This window comes from Emydura macquarii, unplaced genomic scaffold, assembly GCF_026122565.2.
Source record: "Emydura macquarii macquarii isolate MOO-44397 ecotype Brisbane River unplaced genomic scaffold, CSIRO-AGI_Emac_v2 contig_2432, whole genome shotgun sequence".
NCBI lineage: Eukaryota > Metazoa > Chordata > Testudines > Chelidae > Emydura > Emydura macquarii.
This window is the reverse complement of record NW_027132569.1, coordinates 936897-964418: the sequence shown is the minus strand read 5'-3', so window position 1 is coordinate 964418 and position 27522 is coordinate 936897. Positions and strand designations below refer to the sequence as shown.

The following is a 27522-nucleotide window of genomic DNA, read 5'->3' as shown; positions in this document are numbered from 1 at the left end:
GGTTCTAATTATACCCCAGGGTATAAAACTGACATCAGTCTTGGTCTAGTTACACTATTTTTAGCATGCCTGCTAAAGCCCTTTGCTCAGGTACTAAACTCATCCACCTTGTGTGGATTGCATGGTATCTCAAAAAATCCCTTGTTGTGCTTTCATGTCAGTTTTTCAGTGATGGAATTTTGTAGTGATGCAGTAATCCATGCTGAATGTTTCAGAATCTGGAGCCTTCTTTTATGCTGAAGTTGTGAATTTAAAAAAAAAATCTTTTAAATAGACAAAATTATGCCATCTTTTTCTCTGATATTTAAACACATGCGCACACACACTCCATCAATCTTTACACTTCCATAATCAAGATTATTCCAACTATTTAAAAAAAATAGTGTTCTAACTTTTCAATTGGTGCAGTCTGGTTATGTGACTAGTGTTGGTTCTTGGTGTATGAGCGATCCAAGATAGAATAATAATAAGGACTGATGAATTGGAGAATGTAATTCAGTTACACAGCTCTCCTAATGTTGTGTAAATGGTTTTATAAATGTCAGAACAACCCTGGTATTTCATGTATCTCTGTATGTAGTAACTTTACCATGTGATGTAGTGTTTAGACTATCATAAAATTAAATCCAAACAACTTGTTGCCATGAAGCACAATGTATCTATCTGGCTGTTTAGCTATATAAAGAGAGGGTGAATGCCCTGTACATTTTTGAGCCCTAGCTTGGAGTTTTACAATCCATGACACTGAAAATAATGTGGTACATTGCACTACCTACTTTAAAGGAGACAGAAAATAAAGGAAATTTAAAATATATAAGAAGTAAAATACAATTTTTGAATTCTGTTTAAGATCTCGGATGAAAATATTTCATGAAATGATACTGGCAATATAAGTTTTTCAGATGATTTGATATATTCACATATGTTTCTGTTAAGCAGAAGTGGCAGTTTGGTGCTAAATATACCCATGAGTGACTATAGTGGTTGTTCAAAACATAAAGATAGTGGGTAAAATACCGACCCCACTGAAGTCAGTGGCAAAACTCCTATTGACTTCAGTGGAACCAGGACTTCATCTATTAAATTTTATTGGATGGACAGGAAATTTTGATCATTACCAAGCTGCACTTAGAGAGATAGCATGGGGTAGGTAGTAATTATCATCAAATATTTTATTTATTTTCTGTTGACTTATTTCAAAGGTGTAGGGAAGATAGAGATACAGTGAGAACAATGTGATGAAGAGAGAGATGCCAAACCTACTATGAAAATAATATGGTGATGACACACAGGGGAAATCACAGAAGCCTAAATAGAATTAATATATATTTCTGATATTTTATATTTATTGGTTTGTTATTACTGTATTTTAGCATACATAGCATTTTTTTTACTGATGCGTATAGCTTTCATAAATCACTCAGTGCCACATCATGTATTCAGTTAATTAATGTTGCTGAATAAACTTTGTGGGTTAAAACCAATCCTTCAGGGGGTTCAGCACCTATCAGTAGGCATTGGCACCTTGTAGGGTTCATTCTTGTTTGTGATTCATCAGATTTCTCTTTACGTAGGGAGCTCTTATGACATTACTGAGTGTGGCCAGTGTGTCAGATGGCTGATGGGACCTGGCAAATATGAGACTCTTTTTTCTTCTTGATTCTGTTGTGTGCAGTGCTCTTTGTTATCTAGCTTGGAAAATTAGCAAGTGCAGTAGCTTGATTTTACTTCACAGCTGGCTATGAACATGAAAAGACTTGGCTAGTTGATATCACTTTATATATATTCTATATATATAATTTGGGTCCAACAGTTACCTTGTGTGTGTGTGTGTGTGTGTGTGTGTGTGTGTGTGTAAATGAATAGTTTAGGGGTCCTTTCCCCAGGGCTGAGGACCTGCTCCCCATCCACCTCCCGCAACCCTTCTCTTGGAGTCGCTCAGCTCCACCACAGTCAGACCTGGGTCTCCCACACTCCCTCACATTGCAGCTTGTACTTTCTGGAGGAGCTTTTCACTGTTGAAGTGACAGTTGCAGTGAGAGTCAAGGGTGGTGGCAGCCGGGGCAGGGCCGGGGGCTGCAGCCCCAACAGTGTTGGCAACTGCCACCATGAACTATCCCAAACTGCTCAGCACCTGAACTCCGTGGCTTCAGTCATACCTGTGCCAAGGGCAGGGAGCAGCTGGGGATGGGGGGAGCACATCTTGCTCCTCAGAGCCCCTGGAGAGAGGGCAGGGAGCCTGACTGGCTGGGGGCTGCTTCCTGCTCCTCAGATCCCCAGTGGAGGGGCAGGAGCACTTCACTGGTAGCCTGGCGGGAGACACTAGTCTTCCTATGGGTTGAGCAGTCTCTGCTGGGCCCATAACCTTGTGGCTCTTGGCACAACTGTACCACTTCCACCATAGTAGCTTTTTTCCAATGCTGCTGAAATCTTGCTCACTCAAGTACTTGTTTTCTATATTGCTTAGTTTGGCATCTATAGAAACAGTCATTCCCAGCAGTGACTTGTTTTGTTTTGGGCTAGTGGGAATTCAGAATTTCTCATTCAGCTCTGGGAATTATCTGCTGTTTCCCTTGTGAGCAACCCACGTAATGAAAGAGTTAACTATGTTAATGATAACCACTAGCCACTTGCAATTCCTCCTACTACTTTAAGTGCAGTATGTAGTAATTTGTGATTCACAACATAGTTTAGCATACTGTTGCAGGCTTTATTACAGGATTACCGAATTGGTTATTTTAGTGACATGAGATGGGTACTCCACTAGAGAGCACAAAGAAACAATAGATAATAGCTCTGATTTTCTTATGCGATATTGCATAAAAGTTGGGGAAAGTATTTTATGTACAAGAACATAAAAGAACCTGCTGCCTGGGTTTCCAAAGTACGGTCTGTACTGAACTAAGTCAGCAAATCGCATTGCTGCTTCATAGTGTCACATAAAGAGTGCCAAGACAACCACTTAAGGATTTTTCTCAAACTAGCTTGTTTTTGATGTACCATAGGGGGTTGCCACCTGGATGAGTATTATTTTAAATTGGATTAGTCATTGATTTTTAAAACAGGAAAGCCAGGCACTTTCTCCTAATGTTTTTACATCCTTTTAAAGTAGAGCCAAGTCTCACTAAACGTTCATTGAACCAGAATACCCTTAAAAATCATCATCATGTGCATCTGTCTCAACTCTGACACATTATAAAGTGCATTATTTCCATTACACTTAAACTTCGTTATGATGAACCAAGAAGGAAAATTTTGTATTAATTAAGGAAAGGCTCCAAAATCATTCCAGCTTTCTTCACTCCTATTTTAATTGTGCCTCCTTTTTGGGTGTGTTATGCATTTCAAAAACTATACCCTGGCTCCATGGTAAATTGAGATTTGATGACTCAAAGTGGGAGGGATGAGAGGAGAGGATTTTACAGCAGTTACTGTTCAAAGGTTGCACCCTATTTCTTAGCACCTATCCCAAAGTCCATGAGGAGGGTGGTTTTTCTTGTTTGAAAAAGTGGCCTTCTCTTCTTTGTCTTTGTACGCTTGTTTTTTAGATGGTAGATTAATTGTAGATGATAAGGAAAGCCCAGTGTAAGTGTCACTATAAATATGATACACATCAAAAGACCTATGTTGATGATAAATTCAGATGCAGTGGGGAATCTCAGACCAAGCTCTCCCTCCCTAGTGTATTGAGTGTGCCCACTTCCGAAACAGAAACAAGAATTCTAGTCTTTCCTCCTCCTTGCAAGAGATAAGCAAGGTCCACACCCTAAAAAAAAAAAAAAAATCTTCTTGCTTCAAGGTCCAGCCAAAGCCTTTCTCCCAGACTTCCTTGTCTGACTTCTCCCAGACTTCCCACTGCTGATCCTCTTTTTTTCCTTATAATCAAGGTCAGCTGGGACCTGGAGGGTGAGCATCAGGCACATTTGTTCCCCAGACACTTTTAACCCCTCCTGTTCTGATTTCATAGCCCTGCAAACCTGACACTTGAAGAGGGGTTTGTGGGCCTTAGTCCTACCTGCTTGACTCCAGTCAAGCTGCCTGGTCACCTTCTGGAGATCTGGATGGGTAGTATATCCTGTCACAGGAAGAAAATATACCAGTTGACGACCAGGTAGATTGGTATATGTTTGTCTTGCCTACAGGCACACCAAACAGCAGGAGGGCTGTACTTTTAAATCTGGGCATTGGGTCTTGTACAAATGTACAACAGCTTTAAATCCCTGCACATCTGCTGTTGTGCTCAGACATGGGGGATGAGAGAGCTATGCATGGGTGCAAACTAGATTAATAGCCAGGCATATCCCCTGAACTCAGTAGTATTTCTTAAGACCCTGCACACGCACTCCCTTAATTGCATGTGTAGTGTAAAAAAGGGGCTGTGTGTGGGAATAGTGTGTGTGTGAGTAGTACACATGAGCTTAAGTGTGGTGCTAATGTGGCATTTAGCTGTGTTCTCTCTTATTAGTCATCATCCCTGCTACCTGGCAGTAATAACTTGGCAGCTTTGTAGCAGCACTCTCACTAATGCAGAATTGGTTTGCCCCACAATCTCTGTTAGCCACCTCATTTTTTATGTTGAGCTCATACACACAACACTTCACATATGCCCTGTTCAGAAGCAAGCCCAGTGTGAGTCATCAGAGGCAAGTGGTACCCAAACATGAGACAGCAAATAAAGTGTTTGGGGTTACTATGTACAATGGTAAGATACTTTCAGTGGCTTGGCGGCTTTTCTGTTTCTTGGCTCATCATAATATACAGCTACTGAGCCAAACAGTTGTGCTCACAGCAATATAGAAAAAACTGATATTTTTCTCCTGTGCTAATGTAATGGTATTTTCCTTTTAAGAGTGGCAGTGTTGCCTAGTGAATAGAATCCAGGATTGGAACTCAGGCAAGCTGAGTTCTAGCCTCAGCCCTGCCACTGGCTGCAGGATGATCGTGGGCAAGTCACTTCAGTTCTCTGTGCCTCAGTTTCCCCACCTGCTTTTTTAAAAAGGTGGGAAATAATACTGGCCTCCTTTGTAAAGTGCTTTGAGATCTATTGATATAAAGAAAGAGCTAGATCAGGGGAGTCAAACTCATTTGCTATGGCGGGCCAGAGTTGAATTAAATGTATTTCAAGTGGGCCATACATACCATAAATCGAAATACTAGGCACAACCATTTTATGTAGTAGTATATTTTATTTGCTAGATATCAGCGATATAAAAACTGCAGTAAATTCACTTCTACAACTACTATGTTACGATTAAAAGAATCGATCCATGATTAAGAATTATAGTACTGCGCGATGCCCCAAGACCACACTGTCCCTCTCCCGCCTTTTGGAGCGCTGTGTCTCGTGCACAGAGCGCTCCACGCTCTGCCGCCAGAGTACACAGATCTCATGGCAGCACGTGACGCCGCAAGATCTCGCAGCATTGTACTCTCTGGCGGCAGCACATCTTGCTGCGTTGCATCCTGTGGCAGCGGCACCAGAGCGGCAGCACATGACGCCACCAGAGAGTATAATGCCGCGAGATGCCGTGGCAGTGCACGCTGCCGCCAGCGGCTGGACCAAAAAGTTTGGCGGGCCGTTTCTGGCCTGCGGGCCGGATGTTTGACACCCCTGAGCTAGATATTAAAATCTTACTGAGTTATTTTATCCTATAAAATATTAAGACTTTTGTAACCTTCACTTTTTGAAGCAACTAGGATATAGGTTTTTGTACACTTGACAGTATCTAGAGCAGTGTTTCTCAATTACATTTGGCCACGGAACCCTTTTGAACTCGATAAATAATTGCTCTTAACAGTATTTTTACATATGGGGCCAAAAAAAATGTTGAAATAAGCAAATTATATACCAGCGTTTCTCAGTTAAATTTCCCCGTGGAACCCTTTAAGCTCCACGGGGAAATTACACTCATACTCAATACCTTCCACCGAAAAATCTGGGACATCTTCCCTTTTTCGGCAGCACGGAGAACAGCTGCTCTCGGCGGCGCGATGTCACTTTCTCGCGGAACCCTAACAGTGTTCCCACGGAACCCTAACAGTGTTGGGTTCCACGGAACACCAATTGAGAAACACTGATCTAGAGTATCATAGATCAATATTGTAGATTTCTTTTGATTTCTTAAATTTAAGTAACAGAAACTCAAAGGAGGCAGCAGAAAATGGAAGTCTGTATAAAAACTAGCCATACGTTATATACAGTATACTATTTTAAGTTCTTTTAAATGTCCAGGTGGTAGTAATGGGAAGTAGGCCTCACATATATATTTTATGCTGTGATTTTTTTTCCCTAGGAGATATTGAGAATAACCTAAAATCTAATCTAGTAAAGAATAGAATTTGAAATTACACGAGACTCAGCCAAGAAACAGAAATGTTTCTGTGCGTACAACAAGAACAAAAATAAATCTAAAACTTTAGCTGAGGTCTGTGCCCATCCTAAACTTGCTAATCTCAATGATATATGGAGTACTAAAGCACTCAGAAGTGGGTGCATTTAGCCCCAAGTATTTTACTCTAATGAATTCTGGAGCCTATAGCAATGCTTGTGTAAATTATGCTCCTGTGAGCCACCAATACAACTGACCCATAAAGTTTGGTGGTATCTGTACTGTAGCTGGAATGTTCATGTAAACATGTTCAACTGCTGGCAATTTCTAGAAACTGTTTTATAGAATGGAATAGCCCTTTAGAAAGCTATCATGCTCTAAGCATACAACTCCCACCGATGTCAAATATAGTTCTGTAAATGGCATTAGTTTGCAGTTGTTCATAGAAACTTTTATTTAGATTTCATTTTCAAAGTGTGCACATTCCTTGAGTTTAGGGTTTGAATGAACTTAAATGTTCACAGTAAAACTCTGTTAAAACAAGCATGTTTCACTTGGTTTTCACCTAAAACCATAAATTGACAGAGAGCATATCTAAAACCAGGGTCCTATTCCAAACTGTTCTTTTTCTGGCAAAGAAATCACATGCCTACTTTTTGTCTCAAGACTTCATACTTTAGGTCTGAAGATGGACTTGAGAAATGTGGAGTTTGGGTCAGAATTTGGATCCAAATCTTAGTTTTCCTAAGGTTATTTGTATCTTTTTATAGAATGTAGTACATATATAACCCACACTAGGGGAATGTGGGTCTTTATCACCCCTCCTAGTAGCTGGACCACATAGGAGGAGAAGAGTCTACTCGAGCTGCCACCTAGAGCAGTTATTTCCTTTGTTAAAACAGTAAAGGATCATGTCTTTAGGTTCCAGGTTCAAACTCCTCTGTCACCCAACTGGGGTTGTTATATGTAGGCTACTAAAGAAAATCTGTTTTAAAATAAAAAAAAAATATTGAAAGTTTATTTTCCTCCCTGTTAAATGATTGGATCTGTGCAAGCAGCTGCAGCTGCGATGTCATAAAGATAACTGAACATTGCATGTTTCTCAAGCTTTTTCAAACACAAGGGTAACTTTTGTTATATAACTGTTTCATCAATAATATCTGCAGCCTGAGTCCAAAAGATGTTTTTTTCCTATCCAATTCCTTGTACCAATTATAATTAACTCTGCTCTAATTTCTAATATAGTTACTTTTGCTAGAGTAATGTTCAAACTCTATCTGAAGATGAAAAGTTGATAAGATTGGATTTTTATTACTGTGCATCCTTTTGAGACTACTCCATTTCCTGGATTGTTTTTAATGCTGCTAATAATATGATTATCCAAAATGTCAGCAATACTTTAGTACAATGATTATAGAAAATGTTAATGTAAATACAGTGTCCAGAACCTCAGCTGATTGACTTCACTGGAGTGGATTTATATTTAGTTTATGCTGTGTTGATTTACCCCAGCTAGGACTCTGGCCTAATGTTTCTAAGCAGAGCTCCTACACTGAAATCTTTATATTCTTTGTTGAACATTCTTATTTCAAATCTAATAAACCTGCATGAGTTTCTTGCTACATCATTAATAACGTTGATGACTATAATATTAATTCGGATGTTATTGGGTCTTATGCCTCAAGCTTTCTAGGTGAGGAGTTTCCTACTGACTTTCATGAAAGCTCTGCGTTTGGAAGACTTGCAGAATTGGGACTATAATTACCATGTGCTTCAACTACTTGTTTTTTTCACTAATGTAATGTTGATTCGACTATAGCTGTACAGAAGAGCTGAAAAGTGCTGTTCTTTTTATAGACGGGTATTGGAAAGCAACGTATTGTAATGCAGACTTTGGCTCAGATCCTCAAAGATATTTAGGCTCCTAACTTCCATTGATCTCAGTTTCATTTTTTCATTTTCATTTTCATATTGAGGCGCCTAACTTCCATTGATCTCGAGATTTGTATAGTTCTTCATTACCACACCAAGAGCGAGTTGTATTTCTCATCATCCTTTTCTGTATCATGTAGTATATCTTGAGTAGCTGCGTTTTCATGACATAACAGGTGAAGGTCAGTAGATTACAGAATTGCTCTCATGTCATGCGTGGGAGTCTCATTGACATCAGTGTAGTAAATGGTCATTAGTTTTGCACTGAAGAGGGTAATGGCTATACCGGGCATTTTTTCTAACCTTTGTTTTAATCTCCTGAATTGGTTTAAGAGCCAGTTCAAATATGTCACACCATGTATTTAATGCAATTTGTAGCAGTAGCAAAACAAATTGCTGGATGTTCCTAATAGCATATGCATGTGATTCTCAAGGGTTCACTTTCAGAATGGTGTGCCAGGACTTACACAACTGTCATTTACATTAATGGGAGTTGTGTAGCTAAGTCATCACTCCTGAGAGCAAACTCCTGGTCTCTGATCTGCACTGCAGTTCTTGATTGCATAGCCTCACTCAAATGCCACCTGGAACTCCCATTGACGTCAATGTGCAGTAGAGGACCGCAGTGCAGATCCAAGAATGATTTTTCCCTAGAGAAATTACCCATCTGTGTTTCAAAATAACTGGAGAAAAGTTAAAAGTGTGATTCTATGTAAATTACATACTTTGTGAATTGAATCTTCCATAGAGAAGTCTATTAAAATGCAAGCCTCATCTCCCAGTCATCCAAGGAAATTGGCACTGAGTTCACGACTCATATTAAGATTGAAAAGAAGAATCTCATGGAAATAGTGTAATTTATTGAATCTAATTTAAATGTGTCTGAACAAACCGTTTCTAGGATGCGGAAGTGGAGGGGAGAGGGGAATAACTGTGAACCAGTACATAAAGGAATCAGAAAGAACTTTTCATTGGTGCATGTCTTAAAATGGATATTAATCAGATTTCACAACTTGTGTGTTGGCTTAACGAAATCAGCATAGCCTTCCAATCTGAGTTCACTTCCTGTGTCTGTCAGGCACTTTTATCTGTTTTACTGATTGTTAACTTAGGTGACTGCTTGTTGCTTCTTGTTGTACAAGCTCTGTATCCTGCAGACCCACTAAACCTCATGTCATTAAAAAAAAATACAGTATTTTAAAAATATTTTTCTCAGTAAAAGATACTGGGCCGTGTTGTGCTATCAGTTTTTAAACAAAACTCCCCATTTATGTTGATTTCAAAGGAGAACTCTTTAAAATTCGTTAGAATTCCATGTCCCACGACATGGAAAATTGTCAAATACACCTCTCTACTGTCCAAATGAGTGGTTAAAGTGATAGATAAGATAAACACACTTTCTTTTTTAACCTTTGGGTAACTCTGTAGAATTTGTTACTTGACCTGATGTCCAAAATGTGATGACATTGTTTCTCACAAATACAATAATTTGATTAATATGAACTCAGTCGGTGTACTTTTCTCTGGACAGTGTAGAGTCAAATTGCCTGATACCTCTATATGCATTCTGTGGCTGCACAAGTTCCAGGAATCTATATATGTGCCCAGGTATAGCGTCTGATACGGAGCCAAATTTGCTCTTAGTTTTAACAGTGCAAATTCAGAGTAACTCAGCTAACTTTAATGGAATAAACTGTTATAAATCCAGAATACCTGAGAGTAATATTTGATCCACTATCTTCATAAAGCACAATAATTAGAGCAGTGAGAAAAATGAGTTTTTTTTCACAAAATTATATACCAAACATTTATCTGCTCCATTTTGAGTGATATGCCATTGAAATCTTTCTTTATTGTGAAATTTTAAGGCATTTGGTACTAGAATCACACAGAATCAGCTGAAAGTACAGAAAGCCACTTTCACTTAAAATTTCAGACAGGCAAACTTTCAAGTAGACTCAGCAGTTTGACAGCAGCAATCTTCTTTTAAAAAATATTTATTGTATTGGGAGGAGAAAGATGTGGGAGGAACATACTATAAATTTATTAGTTTTATATAAACACACTGAGTGAAATCCTGGCCCTACTCAAGTTTATGGCAAAAGTCACATTGACTTCAGTGGGGCAACAATCTCTTTTGTGATGGAAGAGAGGAAACTGTGGATAAAGATAATAGGGGTGTAGGATAGGAAGAGACTCAGCAAGGTTTGAGAATGTTGTTTTGGATGAGCGGGAAGGCTTATGATGGGGAGTTAATTCCTTCCCACAGTGTGTGTCTTTATCTGTGTTCTTGGGCCATGTATAGGACAAACATCAATATGGATGTAGCTCAAGAGTATCAGCAAAGTCATACATTTAGGCCTGTACCTTGATTCCCAACTCTGCTATCATTTGTGGAAGCGTGCCAGTGTGGAGGCGAGCAGGTTTATGCCTCTAATACAGGGGCAGTGGCAGCAAAGCTAGACAGACCACGTGATGTATCCAAGCAAGATCTGCTGCTGCATTGAATGAGTAGCCAAAACATTACAAAATGTGATTTTTCTTTTGCAGACCTGTACACAGATTCAAAATTGAAAATTAGCAATGAAAATGTAATAAAATATTTGGCAGCAGCAGGATATCACAGATGCTTCAATGCCACACCATATGTGTAATATATAAAATTAAAATAATGGGAAGCAAAAGGAATAATGAGGCATCGCCTAATCACTCATGTAAAGGTAAAGTAGTTGGTTAATAGAACTGTGTGTCCACTTCATAACATCTAGAGTGAAGATAAACTGAGGTGGTTCTGTATACTTGGCCTAAAAGAATGTGGAGCGTTTCACTCTCATGAAGTTTAAGCCTTTATCACTCATGTCTCCTTAGCAAACCTAAAACAACAAAACCATCCTCTTCTTTTAAAATAACTGCTGCTTTATATTTCTAAAATTGCAAAGATGCTATAAAATAAAATGACCGTGTCAGCCCAAGCATACAGTTAAGAGCATGCAGCAAATTTGCCTCTTCATAGAAAAACTAGGTATAAAAGTAGAATTGGTTAAAGTTAAAAAAAATACATTGTGGAAAACCTGTTAAATTTTGTAACTTCCATTTTGCAGGGTTTGAAACACTTGTTTTATATTTTTCCCCACAATTTTTAAATAAAAATTTTGAATGAAAAACAATTACAACGATTTTGATAAGTTTTGTGAAAAATGTAAAAAATTGAAAGTCCACAGGTATTTGTGAAACCCTTTTTTCCCTCCAATGAAAGGTCTTTTTTCAACTAAAACTTTGTTCAAAATTTAACAATCTGTATATACATGCATGTAGTAGTCCACTTAGCAGCACTAGATACAGTATCACTCAGGAAACCAGTCTCACCATTATGAAAAAGTATAAAAATACACACTATAAACCAGCCTCGGAGTTAGGAAAAATACACAGAAAAATAGTAATGTAGGATGTTCAAAAGGATTAGTAGTTCTGATGATAAAGCATCACGTTTTATCCCAATGTACAGAGGCCACAGTCCTCCATGCCTCTTCCCTACTCATCCCCAATACCTCTCTATATAGCAGGCTCTGCAGGAGCCCCTCCTTTCAGTAACTCTACCTTGTCCACTGTTTTGCGAGGAGAGGACCTGTGGTGCTTTTCAGTAGACTGCAGGGTGCCTTCTCTCTCTAGTATATTTTGGTTGTCTATCTCATTCTTCCACATGGGCCTGAGGTGTTTAAAATGGCTTTTACTGACCCTTTTGATTACATGATAACAGCACACAATTAGGAATCCTGAAAATATATCATATGGGAAAACCCAACCAATCCAGCATGCAACTTGAAAATGCATGAAGGAAGCTACACTGGGATTTTCACTGATCTCTAGACAGGTTAGAAGATAAATGTGTTATGCCCAACTTTGACAAAATTTTTGCTGATGCAAAAAGTCTTGCAGGAAGCCCTGTATTTCCACAGAACTTCTATGAGGTAGAAAGGAAGCAAATTATTTCTCAGCTGTTTTTGTTTCAGAATGACTAGTTCACATAGCTCCCAGTAAGAATACTTCTATTATGCTTGTGATTAAGGTACAAATGTAGCTTCTGGAGCAAAAGGCAGTATTTATATATACCTGCTTACAGATTCCCTCTGTTAATGGAAGTGGTGGAGGTGCACTTTTCAGTTTACTGAACAGAAGCCTGTATTGTGGCACTTGAAGGTCATGCCCAAGTTCTATTCCACATGTCACAAATTTGAGGCTAGCTGATGAGTGACTGTGGTTGTGGTTTATATTTGCGGCTGGAGATAATTACAAACTGTTCTGCCATTGCACTAAAGAAGCACAGACAAGAGTACACAATGACAGGGAAGTGATAGCTGTGATAAACCAGCAGTGTGCACATTTTCTAATTTGGGTATTTATCTGGCTACTGAATGACTGGAAGTGTAGTCAAATATTAGATAAAACCTAAAAACACACACTGTTCATCTTCTGTTATTAGTTGCTGACAGTCATGGGAGGAGGTGTTTGGTAACTGCTGATAGTGAGGGGGGGAGGGAGACACAACTTAAAGGTTCTGGTGGCATGCAGTGGGGTTCAGGGCAGGTACTCAACAGACAAAGGAATTTTGATTTCTAGAGCTACTTTTGATATCATGTTTATGATACTGTGTAATAGCAGAGGGAGACTGTTCTAAAAGAGAGCTACACATAAAGATGCTCTGGATTGCACTGGTGTATTCTATCATTTTGAAGAACAGAAGCATTTGCAAACCAGTCCTTTGATGTGATCTTTTGGAGCCCTTGTGATAATATCAGCACCCAATACTTATGTTGAGAATTGGTTCTAAATTAACCTTTATAAAATTATTTTCCCTCTCCATTTGAATCCACTCTCTCTTCTGGATTTACAGAGAGACAATGGCTCTCTTGGGCATCACAAGTACCAGAAATCTCATGCTAACCCTCCTGATGGCTAGGATGTCTCTTCTGATAGCTGTAGTTCCACAGAATGCTAATGATGCCTCATATTCATCAAACTTGTAAAAACAGATTTCATGGCAGGAGCATAGTTGTTTGAAAGATTTTTTGGAAAGTGAGCACAGAAATCTGTTTAAATTAAATCCCCTGTGTCTAGCAGGGATGTTCAGATCACGTTTCTGAGCTTGCCTACAATTCCATTTACTCCGTACAGTTCATTTTTAACTAGAGATGGACCCACAACTAGGACACAGAATCCAAACCCCCTCAGAAACATAAGGAAGATGAAATCTGGACCTAGATCTGAACTTCTCAGCTCAGGTTTATTTTTATGATGGGTCAGTTCAGAACGCCAACTTCCAACACTCCTGTGAAGTGGCTTGCCTTTTGAAAGTGTTGTTCAGGTTTCCTTTGAGGATGAGGACAGATAGGTCAGAGACAGAGTGATCACTTTGTGAAAAGAGTTCACCCACAGGTGATGTGATGTGTTTCTTTTATCATTTTCCTGTGTGAGTTCTTTCGGGAGTGTAGTGATTATCTGGTTCCATCCACATAGCGGTTTTTGTGGCATTTAGAAAGTATGAGGTGGCATGGTTGTGCAGTCGGAGGGGGTTTTATTTCTGTATTGAAGCAGGTTCTCTTGGGGTATTTGGGTGGCCCGTTCCATGATGCAATTGACTTCTGTGATGGAATGTCCTTGTTTGGTGAAGACAGTTTTGAGTTAAGGTGTTAAGGTAAATATCGCAGACTTTCTGCTCAGAGCTTATTGGTATCCAAGTACATAACTATAGATCACAGATTTCTTGGTGTGTTTGAGGTGGTTACTGGATCTATGAAAGTGGGTGTGGTGATCTATGGGTTTCTTGTATATAGTTATCTGTAGGGTTCCATTGTTGAGGCTGATCATGGTATCCAGGAAGTTGGTGCTAGTGTGGGAGGGTTCCAGAGAGAGTTTGATGGATGGGTGGTGTTGAAGTTGCAGTGGAAATTTATGAGGAAGTCATCTGTTCAGAGGATGAAAATATCATGATGTATCTCAGGTATATCATTGGTTTCATGGTGCATTTGTTCAGAATTTCTTCTTCAAGGTGGATCATGAAGAGGTTGGCATATTGGAGAGCCATCCTAGTACTCAATACTGTTTCCATGATTCGGACAAAGTGTTGTTGAATGTAAAATTGTTACAGGTGAGAATGAAATGAATGAGTTTGGCAATGTGTTGGGAATGGATATCTGAGAGTTGTCTATTGTTTTGTAAATATTTGAGGCAGGCAGCTATGTTGTCATTGTGAGGGATGTTAGTGTATAGGGAGGTGGCAAGAATGGTGTTTTGAGGGAGTTAGTGGAGGAAGTCGGTTGTGTCCTGGAGGAAGCTGGCCCTTTGTGTGATGAGAGGTTTGAGGATGGTTTCTATGAGTCCCAATTTTCCTTCAGTAAGAGTGCTGAGGCCAGATATGATGGGTCTGCCTGGGTTCCCTTGGTTGTGTATCTTGGGCAGCATGTAAAAAGTCCCTGTGGTGGGTTCATGGGGGATGAGTTTATAGGGTTTGTCTTGGAGTTGTTTGGGGAGGGATTTGATGATATCTTTAAGTTCCTGGCTAAATTGTGACCTAGGGTCATCTATGACTTCTTTATATTGGTGGTGTAGGAGAGTTGTCAGTGGGCTTCGTTAACATAGGTCGTCATGGTTGAGGACTGCAGTGGTTTCCCTTTTGTCTGCTGGTTTTATTACTATCTGGTGGTTAGATTTCAGGGACTGTATATCTGTCCTCTCGGTGTTGGAGAGATTGTGGTTGATGTAATTGTTAAGGATTTCAAGGTCATTTTTTTTCCCCAGAAGCACTATACAAACACACACAGGAATAGTGTCTGCCTCAAGGAACTTACAATCTAAGTATATGAGAGATGACGAACTGCCAGGGAGAGCGTAAGAAGGTAACAGAGAGACAATTATGATTAGTGGCATAAACAGTGGTCACAATACTTCAGAACGGCACCTAAAGTGAAAGGGCCCTTTCATGGCCTCTTAAACTACAAGGTGTGCTTTCGGGATTTTTAACTGGTAACATTATTGTCACTTGGGGCCAGATTTAGGCACCTCACAAGGCAGACAGGTGCCTATGGAATTTACAAAATTACCAAAGCAGTTATGGCACTGACATCAATGAGGGATAGGTGTCTAACTTGCATAGGTGATTTTGAAAGTGCCAATGTAACCCATGTCTGCATGGTGTAGTGCTCTGTTCCTCTCTAGTGGCACCTCGCCTAGCTATAGAGTGATGAGTCTGCTATAGCCTTGGCTAAGAGCCATGTGGCTTTTTGCTCATGCAGTTGAGGTTCATACAATATGCTTCAGAGGTCCCACATTTGATCCTATCTGCTCATGGGTGTCTGTTAGCATTACACCTATCTGCATCTTTAGGTGCATAAATATCTTTAAAAATCTGGCCCTTGGCTCCTAATTTTAACAGAGACAATGTGGTCACCCTTTCAGTGTATGAACTATGAACATGTGTTACATGTTTACAGACTGAGGCATGGTGCTTTGGTGAATAGCTGAATGTTAAACAACTGAGTATTGACTGTCTAGCAGTCCGTGGAGCTGAGTGCTTAAATAAGAGATATTAATGGCAATAAAAATGCTTTGATTGCAAAACAAATGATGTTGTAATCAACATAACATAAAAAGGGCATTCCCAAGATGTAGTGATCTCCTAGGCAATCAGATTTGGTGTCCATCCCATGCTCTTAAACATTCCCCAGAATCTTTTGTACTTGCTGCAGTAGTATTACTAAGGAGGAGCTGTGATAATTGGCCACAAAGATTTAAAAGATTCTGGAATGCATAGGCAGAGGCAGGAAGCTCATTGTCTAATTCTAGATGCCCCTAAACATTTTAAAGAAAATGAAGCAGTTTTAGCATGCCTGTTCTCCGGTGCTGATGGGAAGATTGATTGAAGAACATTCATTCACCCAGTGCATGTGCCTTTCACTCATACCTGAGACTGCCCTGATATAAACCAACAAAACCCATTGGATTACTCAATTCTGAATAGTACCTAGTGCAGGTGGCAGAGAATTTTCTGTGGCAGGACCACAGCTATAGGACACCTAAAAAGAGGGGATCATCTGAGTCTAATCCTGACTGTGTTCAGATGTTCATATCTAAATGTGAGTTCTGCTAGTTTGATAAGTTCTTTGCCCTGGTATTGGTATCTTTCTTGGAACAATCTACAAGAGTAGAAATCGATGCAGGGAAAAGGAGGCAAGAAGGAAAGGGAAAGAGAGAAAAAATCTGCACAGAGAATAGGGGGGCTGTGAGAATATTGCTTTTCGAGGTGCGCTCAATTCGATTCCTAATTGTCACTCAGTACTTGGATAACATGGTGATCAACACTTTAGAAAATGCCAGTGTAAGGCTGGTGCAAATGAGATCAGAACTGGGCACCAAGTGTGTAAGGGTTTAACCCTGCTCACCTTACATGAATACTCCCCAGGAAATCAATGGGAATGTAAACAAGCCCGGTTTGGCCCTAGATTTGTAACAAGCTGTTTATTTGTACACTCAAAAATAGATTCAAATTTGCAAATAAATATATTTTTAACTTGACCTACATGTTTATCATCTATATTGACTCTAAAATATCCTTTATGGAAAAGGTCACAGATTATACACAACATTCAATAATTCTTTTTTCCCCTTGGGCCTTTTAAAAAATGTGCTTTGTTTTCATTGTTTTACAAATGTAATAAAATACCTAATTCTGTATCACCTTGTTACATATATTTATTAATAATATGTATAGAAAACTCTACAGTTAGAATTGCTCAGTTAGATTATCTAGAGGGAACTATGTTTTAAGGGTTACAACAAACCTTTTGTTGTGGAAATTGAAAATACGTAGAACTTGTTTGGTTTCATGTTATTTTACAACCCCCAAAGTTACTCCAAATCTGCCACAAGGCTGAGATTTGTAAATCTTTTGAGTAAATCTGAATTAAAAGGTTCAAATGAACTTAGACCAAGTTTCAGTAAAACTGGGCCAACTTTTGGTTTGTGAAAAATGTTTGAATAAGTTTTTTTGTATGCACAAACTTCAACTTTTTGTTGAAAAACTGAAATCCAGAAACCAAAATATATTTTCAGTTTTCAATCAAAATCAAAATGTTAGGGTTTCAATTTTCTGATATAAGATAATTTTCAAGGAAAGCAAACACTTTCAGTGAATTTTTTGTTTAGCTGAAAACCTAACTTTCCAGTGAAATAAACTTTCTATGAAAAATATTCAACCAGCTCTAATTTGGAGGTTCGTTGAAAGCTAAAACTCAAAAGCACCTGAATCTGTTGACCCTCACATCTGTCAGACTCCTCATCTGTGAACCAAAATCACGGCTATTTGCAAAACTCTAGTTATAAGGTATAAACAAATAGAAAAAAATTGTGACCTCTTCAATGAGATAAGCAGTCCTTCTTCCTTTAGTGGGAAGAAATGGATAACGGCCAAAATCTCTTACTAAGCTTGATCTCTCAAAACTAAGGCTTTAAAACTTCATAGCAAGTAATAGCACAAAATATGATAGAAACCAACCTTGGACTCATTTTGGCAAACTAATTTTGCACTCCCATTCTGTGAAGAATTCCACTGACTGCAGTGGAGTTGCCTGGGATATGAGCACAAAATCTGGCACATCTTCATTGAGGCAGAATGAGAAATTAAGCAAAGAGCCTGCTGGGTGAGATATGGAGACAGAATCATACTCTGCTTTTAAGCCAGTCTAAATCAGAACCAACTTCACTGAAACCAATGGATGTGCAACTGATGCAAGGGAGATCAAATCAGGCCCTGTGATGATCTGGTTTTACAAAGTAATGAATAGCTAAATGTATTTGAAACTCTCTAATTCAAGGCATTTTACTTGGGTTAGATATGGGAATTCAGTATAATCTTAACTTCTATTGTTTTCTGGGAGTTGCCCCTGCCTGTGTGCTTATTTGCCATAACAGGAAAATAAAGTATCTTCCCCTTCTCCCCAACAGATAACCTCATGTTTGCCAAGAGTAGTACTGAGGAGAAAAAAAATCTTTCTTGTAACATTTTCCATACATTTTTCAGAAGTATTCTTCTTCGGTGTCATAGGACTCAGTTCTGGGACATTTGGACAGTTTATATTCCTCAGTAATTTATCTTTTTCTTCTGGATGGTCGCCTGCCTTCAGCGCAGCTCCTCAAACCTCTTTCCCTTGAAGGGAGCATTTGTTGGAAAAATTACAAGGCAAACATCAAAGAGTTTTCTCAACACTTTGTTCCTGTCCTGTGGATTTTACCATGGGGAGAAAACAATATGGACTAGAACCAGGAATGTGCATAATTTTCATATACTTTGCATAAATGTAAACATAAATAAATCCTAGTTCTCTGAACAGATTGTATGATGTGCCAAGGCCAGGGCAGATAAAATGCTAATAAACAGGCTCCTTAATTTGTCTTGGTTTTCTACATTAATAACTCTATTGTTCGTAAAGTATGTACATAGCTTATGCTGTTGAGTGATAAACACTTATAAAGCTGTGAAGATGATTTCTTGGGATTGTCACACTTCCCAATGGATATCTGGAAGCTTTGCAAGAAAAAAAAATAGTATTGAGAAAATCTAAGCTGTAATTAATGCCTGATGATCCCAAAATACAACAGAGCTGTGGGAAATTAAGTGGGTCCTATGTATAGTGGAACTGATTATTAAGGAGAGGATATACCATTGTTATTATATTTTGTGTTTATGGGGATTTTGGTACTGAGTCTTCTTTCGCTTCCACTTGTGTTGCTTGGAATTAACTACACTGAAGTAAATGAAATTATACTATTGTGAGAATAGAATCAGGCTCATTGTTTTTCCGTACCTCAAAATAGGCTGTGGCTAGAAAGTTACTCTTACTGATCTTGTTGTCTTGGTTTGTTTGAATCTCAGTTTCTGTAATTTGAGGCTGGTACTATGTACTATTTTGTCAATTACGATCATCAGCTTCAGTAAAAGTGGAAAAAAAAGTTGATAATATATTAGTTGATTTTAGCCATAGTTTTAGAGTAAAAAATTGTAATTGAAAATCAAAAATTTTAGAACAGTTTGCATTCTCTGGGTCATTTTCATTCACTTATGCAATCCCACTGCAGTTGCACAGGTATAAATAAGAGTAGATTTTGTTTCCAGTGTTGTTATTGTCATGTTGATCCCAGGATATGAGAGAGGATGGTGGTAATACTTTGCATTAGATCAGGGGTGGGCAAACTAAGGCTCGCGGGCTGCCTACGGCCCGTCTGAGCTTTTAATCAGATGTTCCAGCTCAACCGGTGGTTGTGGTATGGCACCAGCTGCTCCCCCTCCCAGTACCATCCCTTTCCTCCACCCCTCTCCCACCATGAGGGCCCAGTGGTGCCCTGGCCAGAACTTTTGAGCTCCATAGAGCTCTTCTTCAGGAACCTGCTTTTATTATCTTTAAAGTGTAAAGAATATTGATAATCTGAGTTACAGAAGCAATAAATAAAAATGATGTTCATATATTTCACCAAAAATTTGCTTTGTTAGTGAAAGAGATTCAGAGATAAAAATAAAGCAAGTTGCAAATTAACCTGTTAGCACATAGTGGCTTGTGTGAAGCAGGAAAATCACTGTGAACTACCAAATGTGATTCACATTTTTCAATTATTCATGAATATAAATTAATGCTCCCTAGGGTGAATGAAAAAGGTGATCCGTCTTTTAAATCACTCCACATTATAATCTTTGTATTAATCATAGGGTGATAACTTGAAGTGACAACACTCTTGGAAATTAAAGTAGTAATGGAATCTAATGTTTCTTTGCTATGTTTGTTTCTGGAAAAACACAAACTAAACCTGTAAAGTGGGTTGCAGTCAGACCCAGCTAAGTGAGTAGGTGTATAACTGTTTCTCACACTGAAATGTGTTTCCTCAACTATCAAAATAAATAAAGCAATCATTTGAAATTAACATATACATTTTGAGATTAATAATTACATCACGATTACCATGCTAGTGTACATCAGTCACATGATGATAAACAGCAGGTTGTTGCAATAACTCAGCTAACAACATAGTGTTAGGAGAATTCATTCCCACTCACCATTATAATCTGATATAAAGAATAAACATCAGTAGAGTGTGAAATATTTTCAGAGCTAAGGTATGTTCCTGCATATTTCTAGTGTTGTTCTTTTAATTATTTCTGAAGTAGAAATTCAAGTGGTTGTTCATGCAAAATGTAATCTGAGGTGCCAGTTAAACAAAGTACTGAGGTTTGTGGCCTAACTTTAGGATTATGACTTCCCATTGAATATGCACTTAAGAATTTTGTCTACATGCAGGTTGTTATGCCTATTTAGGTATTTCAGTTAGGGGTGTGAAAGTAGTTAAATTGTTACAATCTTGGTGTGGACAAAGTTATAATGGCATAAAGGTTTCTTCTAGAAACATAGCTTATTTCCTTTCCCTATAGATGTATACTAATATAAAGTACCTTTATTCCTAAATAACTTCATCTGTGGGGGGAAAAGGAGATGTTGTACTGCTTTAACTATATTGCTATAGTGAAAGTGGCACAACTTTTTGTGTGTAGACAAGGCCCTAAGCATGTGCTGACCTATCTTGCTGAACTGAGGTCTGAATGTCTAAAACGTTTATGTATACTTGTTCGTTGAGTTCACTGGGACTACTCGTGCATGTGAAGTTATGTGTGGGTAAAAGTGTTTGCAGGATTGAGGCCTAAGTTTGCAAAATCTTGCTTGAAAAATATTAGTGTTGAGTTCTTTATTTTCTATGGCAGATAACTTTCATTTCTTATTAGTCTAAGACGTCATCTCTTCTTTGTTCTTCCTTGATGTTGGGGACGCTAACATATTTGTATCAATATGGTGGAGAATAATTGGCATTAATCACATATGGAAACCTTGATTCTGCTCCTCTTTTTTTCCACGGACAGTATCTGTGTTCTAACTAATTGATAACTACCCTGCCCTGGGAACAGCAAGCTCTTAGTGTCTCTGGTGTGAAGTTTTAATACTGGAATAGCATAATTCTCTGATAATTCCTCTAGCAGGGAAAGCATAGGGATCATCCACTTCACTTATATGTTGCTTAGCCTGTATTAGAACTTTTATTTATCAGGTATCACCCAGGACCAGACTATATTGCTGGTTCTTATGGATGTGCAAGGAAGGGGGCAAGATACAGAGGGGGGTGTAAGGAGCCTTTAATCCCATCCCCATTCCTCTCCAAACAAAGGGGCCAGCCACAACTGCAGTTTTTGTGCTCTCCTAAGTGTAGGGATTGCTACCTGCTAATGATCAGTGGGGACCAACCCACCCATTATATGGGGAAAGAAGAAGGGGCCATGGCTCACTGCTTTTCTGCACTGGTCAGCAGAGCGGGCAAGCTATGTAGGGAGGTGCAGAGACCACGCACTCCTGTTGATTCCTCCTTCCAACCATGTGCTAGGATTTTCCAAGAAGAATTGTGTTTACCAGTGCTTTGGTCGGGGTGGTGCATCTGCACAATGACCTGAAGGCAAGGCAGCTATTAAATACAACAATCTGCCCTTGCTAAACCATCTACTTCTCAGGGCCAAATTGTAGCATTTAGCCACTGCCTGAGCAGGAGGTAGTGCAGAACCAAGTGCTTCTGCAGGGATGTACAATCCCTGCCCAGGAGGACTGATGCACAGGAGGGATTGTGCAAGCTGGGCCAGCTATGGCCCTACCTTCTACCCGCCTACTTTGAGGAGCAGTGAGGGAGCAGCCCTGCGGCCCATTGATTGTAAGAAGTGAAGTTGTGAAAGACTTGTGCACACACCTCTCAGTCCACTTCTCCCCTTATGCCATGATGTGACCCTATGTATCAGACAAAATGGAGCAGAATTCCTCTTTGCACGTGAGTTTCTGGGTAGTGCTCTGCTAGTATCACATACACTGATGATCAAAGGTAAGGAAAATGGGAATTCCCAGATGACCAAAACTCTTCTCGTGTATGGGTTACATGTTGTTATTTTACAGCTTGATATGGTGGTTAAAAATGCTGCTTAGGAATAAATGCATTAATCTTTTAGTAATATGAAGTCTTCTGTGTATGTACTATTTTGTATGCTAATTGTTTTCTTGCTTGCCTTTGGAGCTGACTGGGGCTGGTGTAAACAAAAATTAGAGGTATTCTACATAGTTACTGATAGTACTTGGACACTCTATATTAGGCACAAAATCTATGTTAATGAAAATAAGATTAGAGAGAGATCAAAATCTACAAAAGCATATATGTCTTGAGTGAAGCCATGACCTAACTCAGTCTTGGCATGATGATGATGATGAGCTAAGTATATATATCATTGCAGTGTTTGTGATTTCCTCCTGGAGGAATTTGGAAATGCAGGGTCAAATGCAGTGCATGGCCCAGAGAAATGTAAATAGAATTGGGGAACTGAAATCTGAACCCTGACCAGCTAGTAGCCAGTGGATTGCTGCTGAGTGATATCTACTGTAGAATGAAGGGATAGGGAATAGCAGACATGACATGCTGTTTGCCCCCGCATGAACTCTTGGGACAGTGTATCCTTGTGAGCCATACTCGCACTGATATATCCCCAGCATTTCCCTACCCACCCCATATGTACCTCCTTAGAGATCCACCACAGACCTTTATTCTGTAGCACAAGGAAAAGTGTAGAGTCCTTGCATCGGCCCCTTGTACAACATAAAATAGAGCATTTTTATGTGTAATTTGGGTTGTGTGTTCCCAAGGAGGGAGAACCAGATAATTTGTTTTATTGTTCAGAAATGCATGATGATTTATATCCAAAAGGATCTGAAAATGAGAATCTTTAAGAACTCAATAAAAGAAGAGATGAGTCTAATGGCTACCAAATACAAAAAAAATTTTTGAAAGGAAGAATTATCATCCAAATTTAGGAGGTTAGTCATTTCCCTCCCACTGTTACCAATTTACTCTCCATTCTCAGGTTTGCTCTTCTTATTCCTGAGTTTCAGCATCTGATGTAGTGTGGCCAGATATGGGCAACATTCAAATTTGGTATGTCCCAATGAGATTATTTGACATTCTTGGCCTTCAACTAAGCAGCAGGTCATCAATGTCAAATTATACACGTAGTTACTCAGAGCAGTCGTACAATAAAATGGATTAACATATGCAGACAGTAATTGCAGTTGATATTGACAAGAAGGTTTCCAAAGAAGGCTATCATAAAAATAGCCCAAACAAGATAAATTTGCTTCAATCAGCACACACACAGAAATGAATTAATTATTCTTGTTGAGTAATACAAATAAGTAAGAGAGATTATAATGGGCATTTTTTATGTATAGAATGCATCACACACAAAAATTATGTACCTCAGGATGCTTGATAACTTTACCAGAGTCAATTATTGCTAAAGTAGGCTGCTTTTATCAGTCCTCCTAGAAAAATTAAGATACACTTCATGTTGATACAGTTTCCAAGTTTCTGATTAATTTTAGCAGTTATGATCTATAAATTGCATAGATGAAACGAAAGTGAAGAAGGCTTAATCATATGAATATTTACCCTTAGTTACTTTCTACATCAGATTTTATTGCATCAAATTTAATTATGCAACAGCTGTTAAGATGCACAGCATACTGATTTAAAACCAGTTTTACATTAAAGGACAACTTTAGGAATACTGATTAAAATACGCATTGCACTGTCAACAGTGTGTAGCTGTACTGTACAAAGAGAATATACTTTTGAAATATCACTCAGAAAGGAACAGATTTTGCTACAGATGCTCATGCAGAGCCTTCGGTTTCTATGGGCCTCCTTATTTGCAGAATAATATCTTATTCAACATAAGTAAAATCTGACCCTAAGTAAATTTTAGCTCATGGTGCACATTTGGTAACTTGACGTAAGTCATGACTATATGCAAAAGTAAACATAAATTTTTTCCCCTGAAAAGGAGAATCATAATTTTTTCAGGGTAGATTTGGCAATGAAATAGTGATGTGTTTACAAGTTTTGATGATGATGGTTTGTACTTTAATCAAACCCCTTGACTCAAAATCGTCCCTGGTGTAAAGTCATTGACTTTAGCTTTTGGCAAACTCTGTATTTGGCACTTTTTTTGGAACCAGGAAATGCAGAGGCATGGACAACCGAACAATTCCATAATCAATTAATAAAATTATAAAACAAATTGTTCAAGCCTGAATCTTCAAAAAGATTGAGTTTGATTTGGGGGCAAGGTTGGGGCCAGTTCTTTTCAGAACTAGTTTGCCAGTCCTTGTCTAAAGTGTATTCATCAGTGAATAGAATGTACTGCTGTTCTACTTGCACTTTTATCGTAAGTCAGTAACATTGCATTGGAAAATAAAATACAGAATTTATTTATAAGGTTTAGAGAAGCAGACATACTGAAGCATAAGAAGGCTGAAAATTAGATTGACGGACTGTGAAGCATTTTATTTATACATAGTTAACTGAACAGCTGCCAAAGGAAAAATCTTTCCTTAACTTAATCAGATACAATGGGCTAGAATCATCCCTAGTGGATGATTCAGTGGAGCTACATTAAACGATAAATTTGTTGCAATAACTTAAACAGACCCACACTTCTGAGTTAATCTGTTTATCAGTGCTATTATCACCTTCCTTTACAAAGACTACTTTTTCTGTCTCTCACAGCCAGGGTAATGTGTTAAGATTTGGTACATAAGTGGCTAACCACATGTGGATGAAAGTACAGTAGCGGTGGTGTGGTGCATCTCTGTCCATTTCAGAGCTGCAGGCTACATTCATGGAAGGAGAGCGCTTTTTTCAAATCGACTTTGGACCCTATCATACAAAAGGATCCAGACAGGAGTTCCATCCTAATTAATCCTCTTTCAGGATTGTGATGTGAAACTGCAGAAAAATGGCTACAGGGAGAAAAGTAACTGATAATATTTGAGAAACCAGTTGATCAATCAAGAAACAAGTTTTATCAAGAAATAACCCCCGAGTCAAAATTGGTAACCTCAAACAGCCAAATTGTTTGATTTGGAATTTCCCTATTTTCATTCTCATTGGTATCTTTCATTTTTCCTTGTGTTATGTGATGAGCTGTAACCTCATATCCATTGGACATTACAGTCAACAATAAGAACATTTAAATACCAAATTCAAAGGCCTATACCATATAAACTAAAGGAAAACAACTCCTTTAGCTATCATTATATGAAAGGATGCATAACTACCAGGGTCAGCCACGGTAAGGAGACATTATTACACGCTAGGGCAGTTTATTACATGTAGGCAAATGAAGATTTAAAATTTGAAATGAATGGGGGGATCACTATGTTACTAGGTTAAAGGAGTCAACAGCACTGGCCAAGCTATTAATGACAGGAGACCTACAGACACATTCCCTTGGAGTTTGAAATTATGGAAAAGAACTCAATGAAAATTCACCATTTACAGACAACACAACACCCCAGTATGTTTGTAAGGTTCTGGAAAGTGCTGTATCTGATAGTGTACTGTGTACAGTAGAAGCAATATATCACTTCTTTGAAGATAATGAATCAGGTCATGAATCAGGGCATTGGTTTTGACCTCACCATTTTCAGAGGTAAGTATGTTTTGAACACAACAGTGCATTTCTTCACTTGTGTGCTTTGTGCAAGCTGCCCCCCTTATTTATCATATGGTGACTTCACAACAGTCATAACCCACAAGTCTCATTTACTGCTGGGATCTTTACTATGGCTTCTTGTACAACACTTGTAATATGCTGGGAATGCAGTAGCATATTTGTTCACAGTTCATACCTTGCCAGAGCTGCATTCCTATACTGACTGCTGAAAAGTGTCAAATTGACTTTACACTGGCACTGTTGACTTTTTGCTGGAGAGCCTTTGGGCATACCCCATGGATGCATGACTGTCCAGATACTCCAGCCAACCCTCATGGCTCCTGTGTAATGAGATTGCAGCAGCCAGAAAAATTATAGTAGGTCTGTGGTTGCAGTGGCAGTGATGCACGGAGGATGGATATGCTATGGGTCATAAGTGCATACAATTTTAATTTAATTTGAGCCTTTTAGAGAAAGGAGGAATAAACTCGAGGACTTTCTGGATATGATTTGGTACTGTACATTCCTAGGCTTCATAATGCTGTAAAATAAATTTGCCTACAAAGCAGAAGTGTCTTCTTTATTACTCCAGTTCCTTTCCTCCTTTAAACTTCAAAGTGTCTTAGAGAAATTCAGAATCTCATAGTTCCAGGAAATTGTTTCATGGGATATTCATTTTGGACCTTATTCTTCCAACATTATTTACTTGATCAGCTGATTAGTACTTACTTCCTGAGTAGACCCAGTGTAGTCAATGGGCTTACTTGCAGAGGAAGATACTACTCAGCCTTGGTAATAAGGGCAGAATCCACTTCTTTGAGACTATTAGGCATGTACTTTATTTTCAAAGATGCACAATTACATTTATTCTTGTCAGATACTTTCTTCATGAGACTTTTTTTTCATTAAAAATGATCTGGAAGCTGCCCTGTGAAAAATAAATTAACATCCATATGCAAATGAAGGCGCCTGAAATCTGATAATTTACTGTGTGAATGTGATTGCCTGGTCACCAGCTGTTGTACTGAATTCTGACTGAGGAGAACAGGCAAAGGGGAAAGTCATCACTAGATTTAAATAATGAAAAAGCCAGTAAGACATCAGTAACTTTCTAGCATTATATTTAGCTTCCTGCCATCCCTTAGAATTTCTTTTATATAGGACTGTAATTCATCACCTGTTCTAGCTGAAGAAATGTTCTCATTATATTAAAATAATATGCAAAGAGAAGTATAGTGTTTTTAAAATAAAAATTAGAATGTCATATATAAACATCGCTCACTTATAAAATTAGAAGCACTTTATATAGAGAGCATGAGTGTATAATATAAAATATGAACCATTGCACCCGTTCCTTGATGCAGCAAACTCTGGAATTGTAAAGGCTCAATCCAAAGCCCACTGACTTCAATGGACATTGTATTGGTCCCTTTTATGTCAGGACAGGACAATAATATGGTACAAGAAATAAATAAATAAGCCTCGCCCCCCAATCCAATCAAAATTACATAATACATTTTTAAGAGCGGCAAAATGTAGTTACCGAAATTGAAATTTAGCCTGGATGTCAGGGTTAGCACCCGTTCATTTCACTTCCATGTTACTTGCTGCATTAATAGCAATGACACTCATTTGTTTTAAAAAAGTAAAGAA

At 38.6% G+C, this 27522-nt stretch overlaps 1 protein-coding gene across 11 annotated transcripts in view; it reads left to right on the top strand.

The window, feature by feature from the left end:
- Positions 1-27522, top strand: part of PDE1C (phosphodiesterase 1C) — a 445397-nt gene that overhangs the window by 84972 nt on the left and 332903 nt on the right. The window lies entirely within an intron of this gene.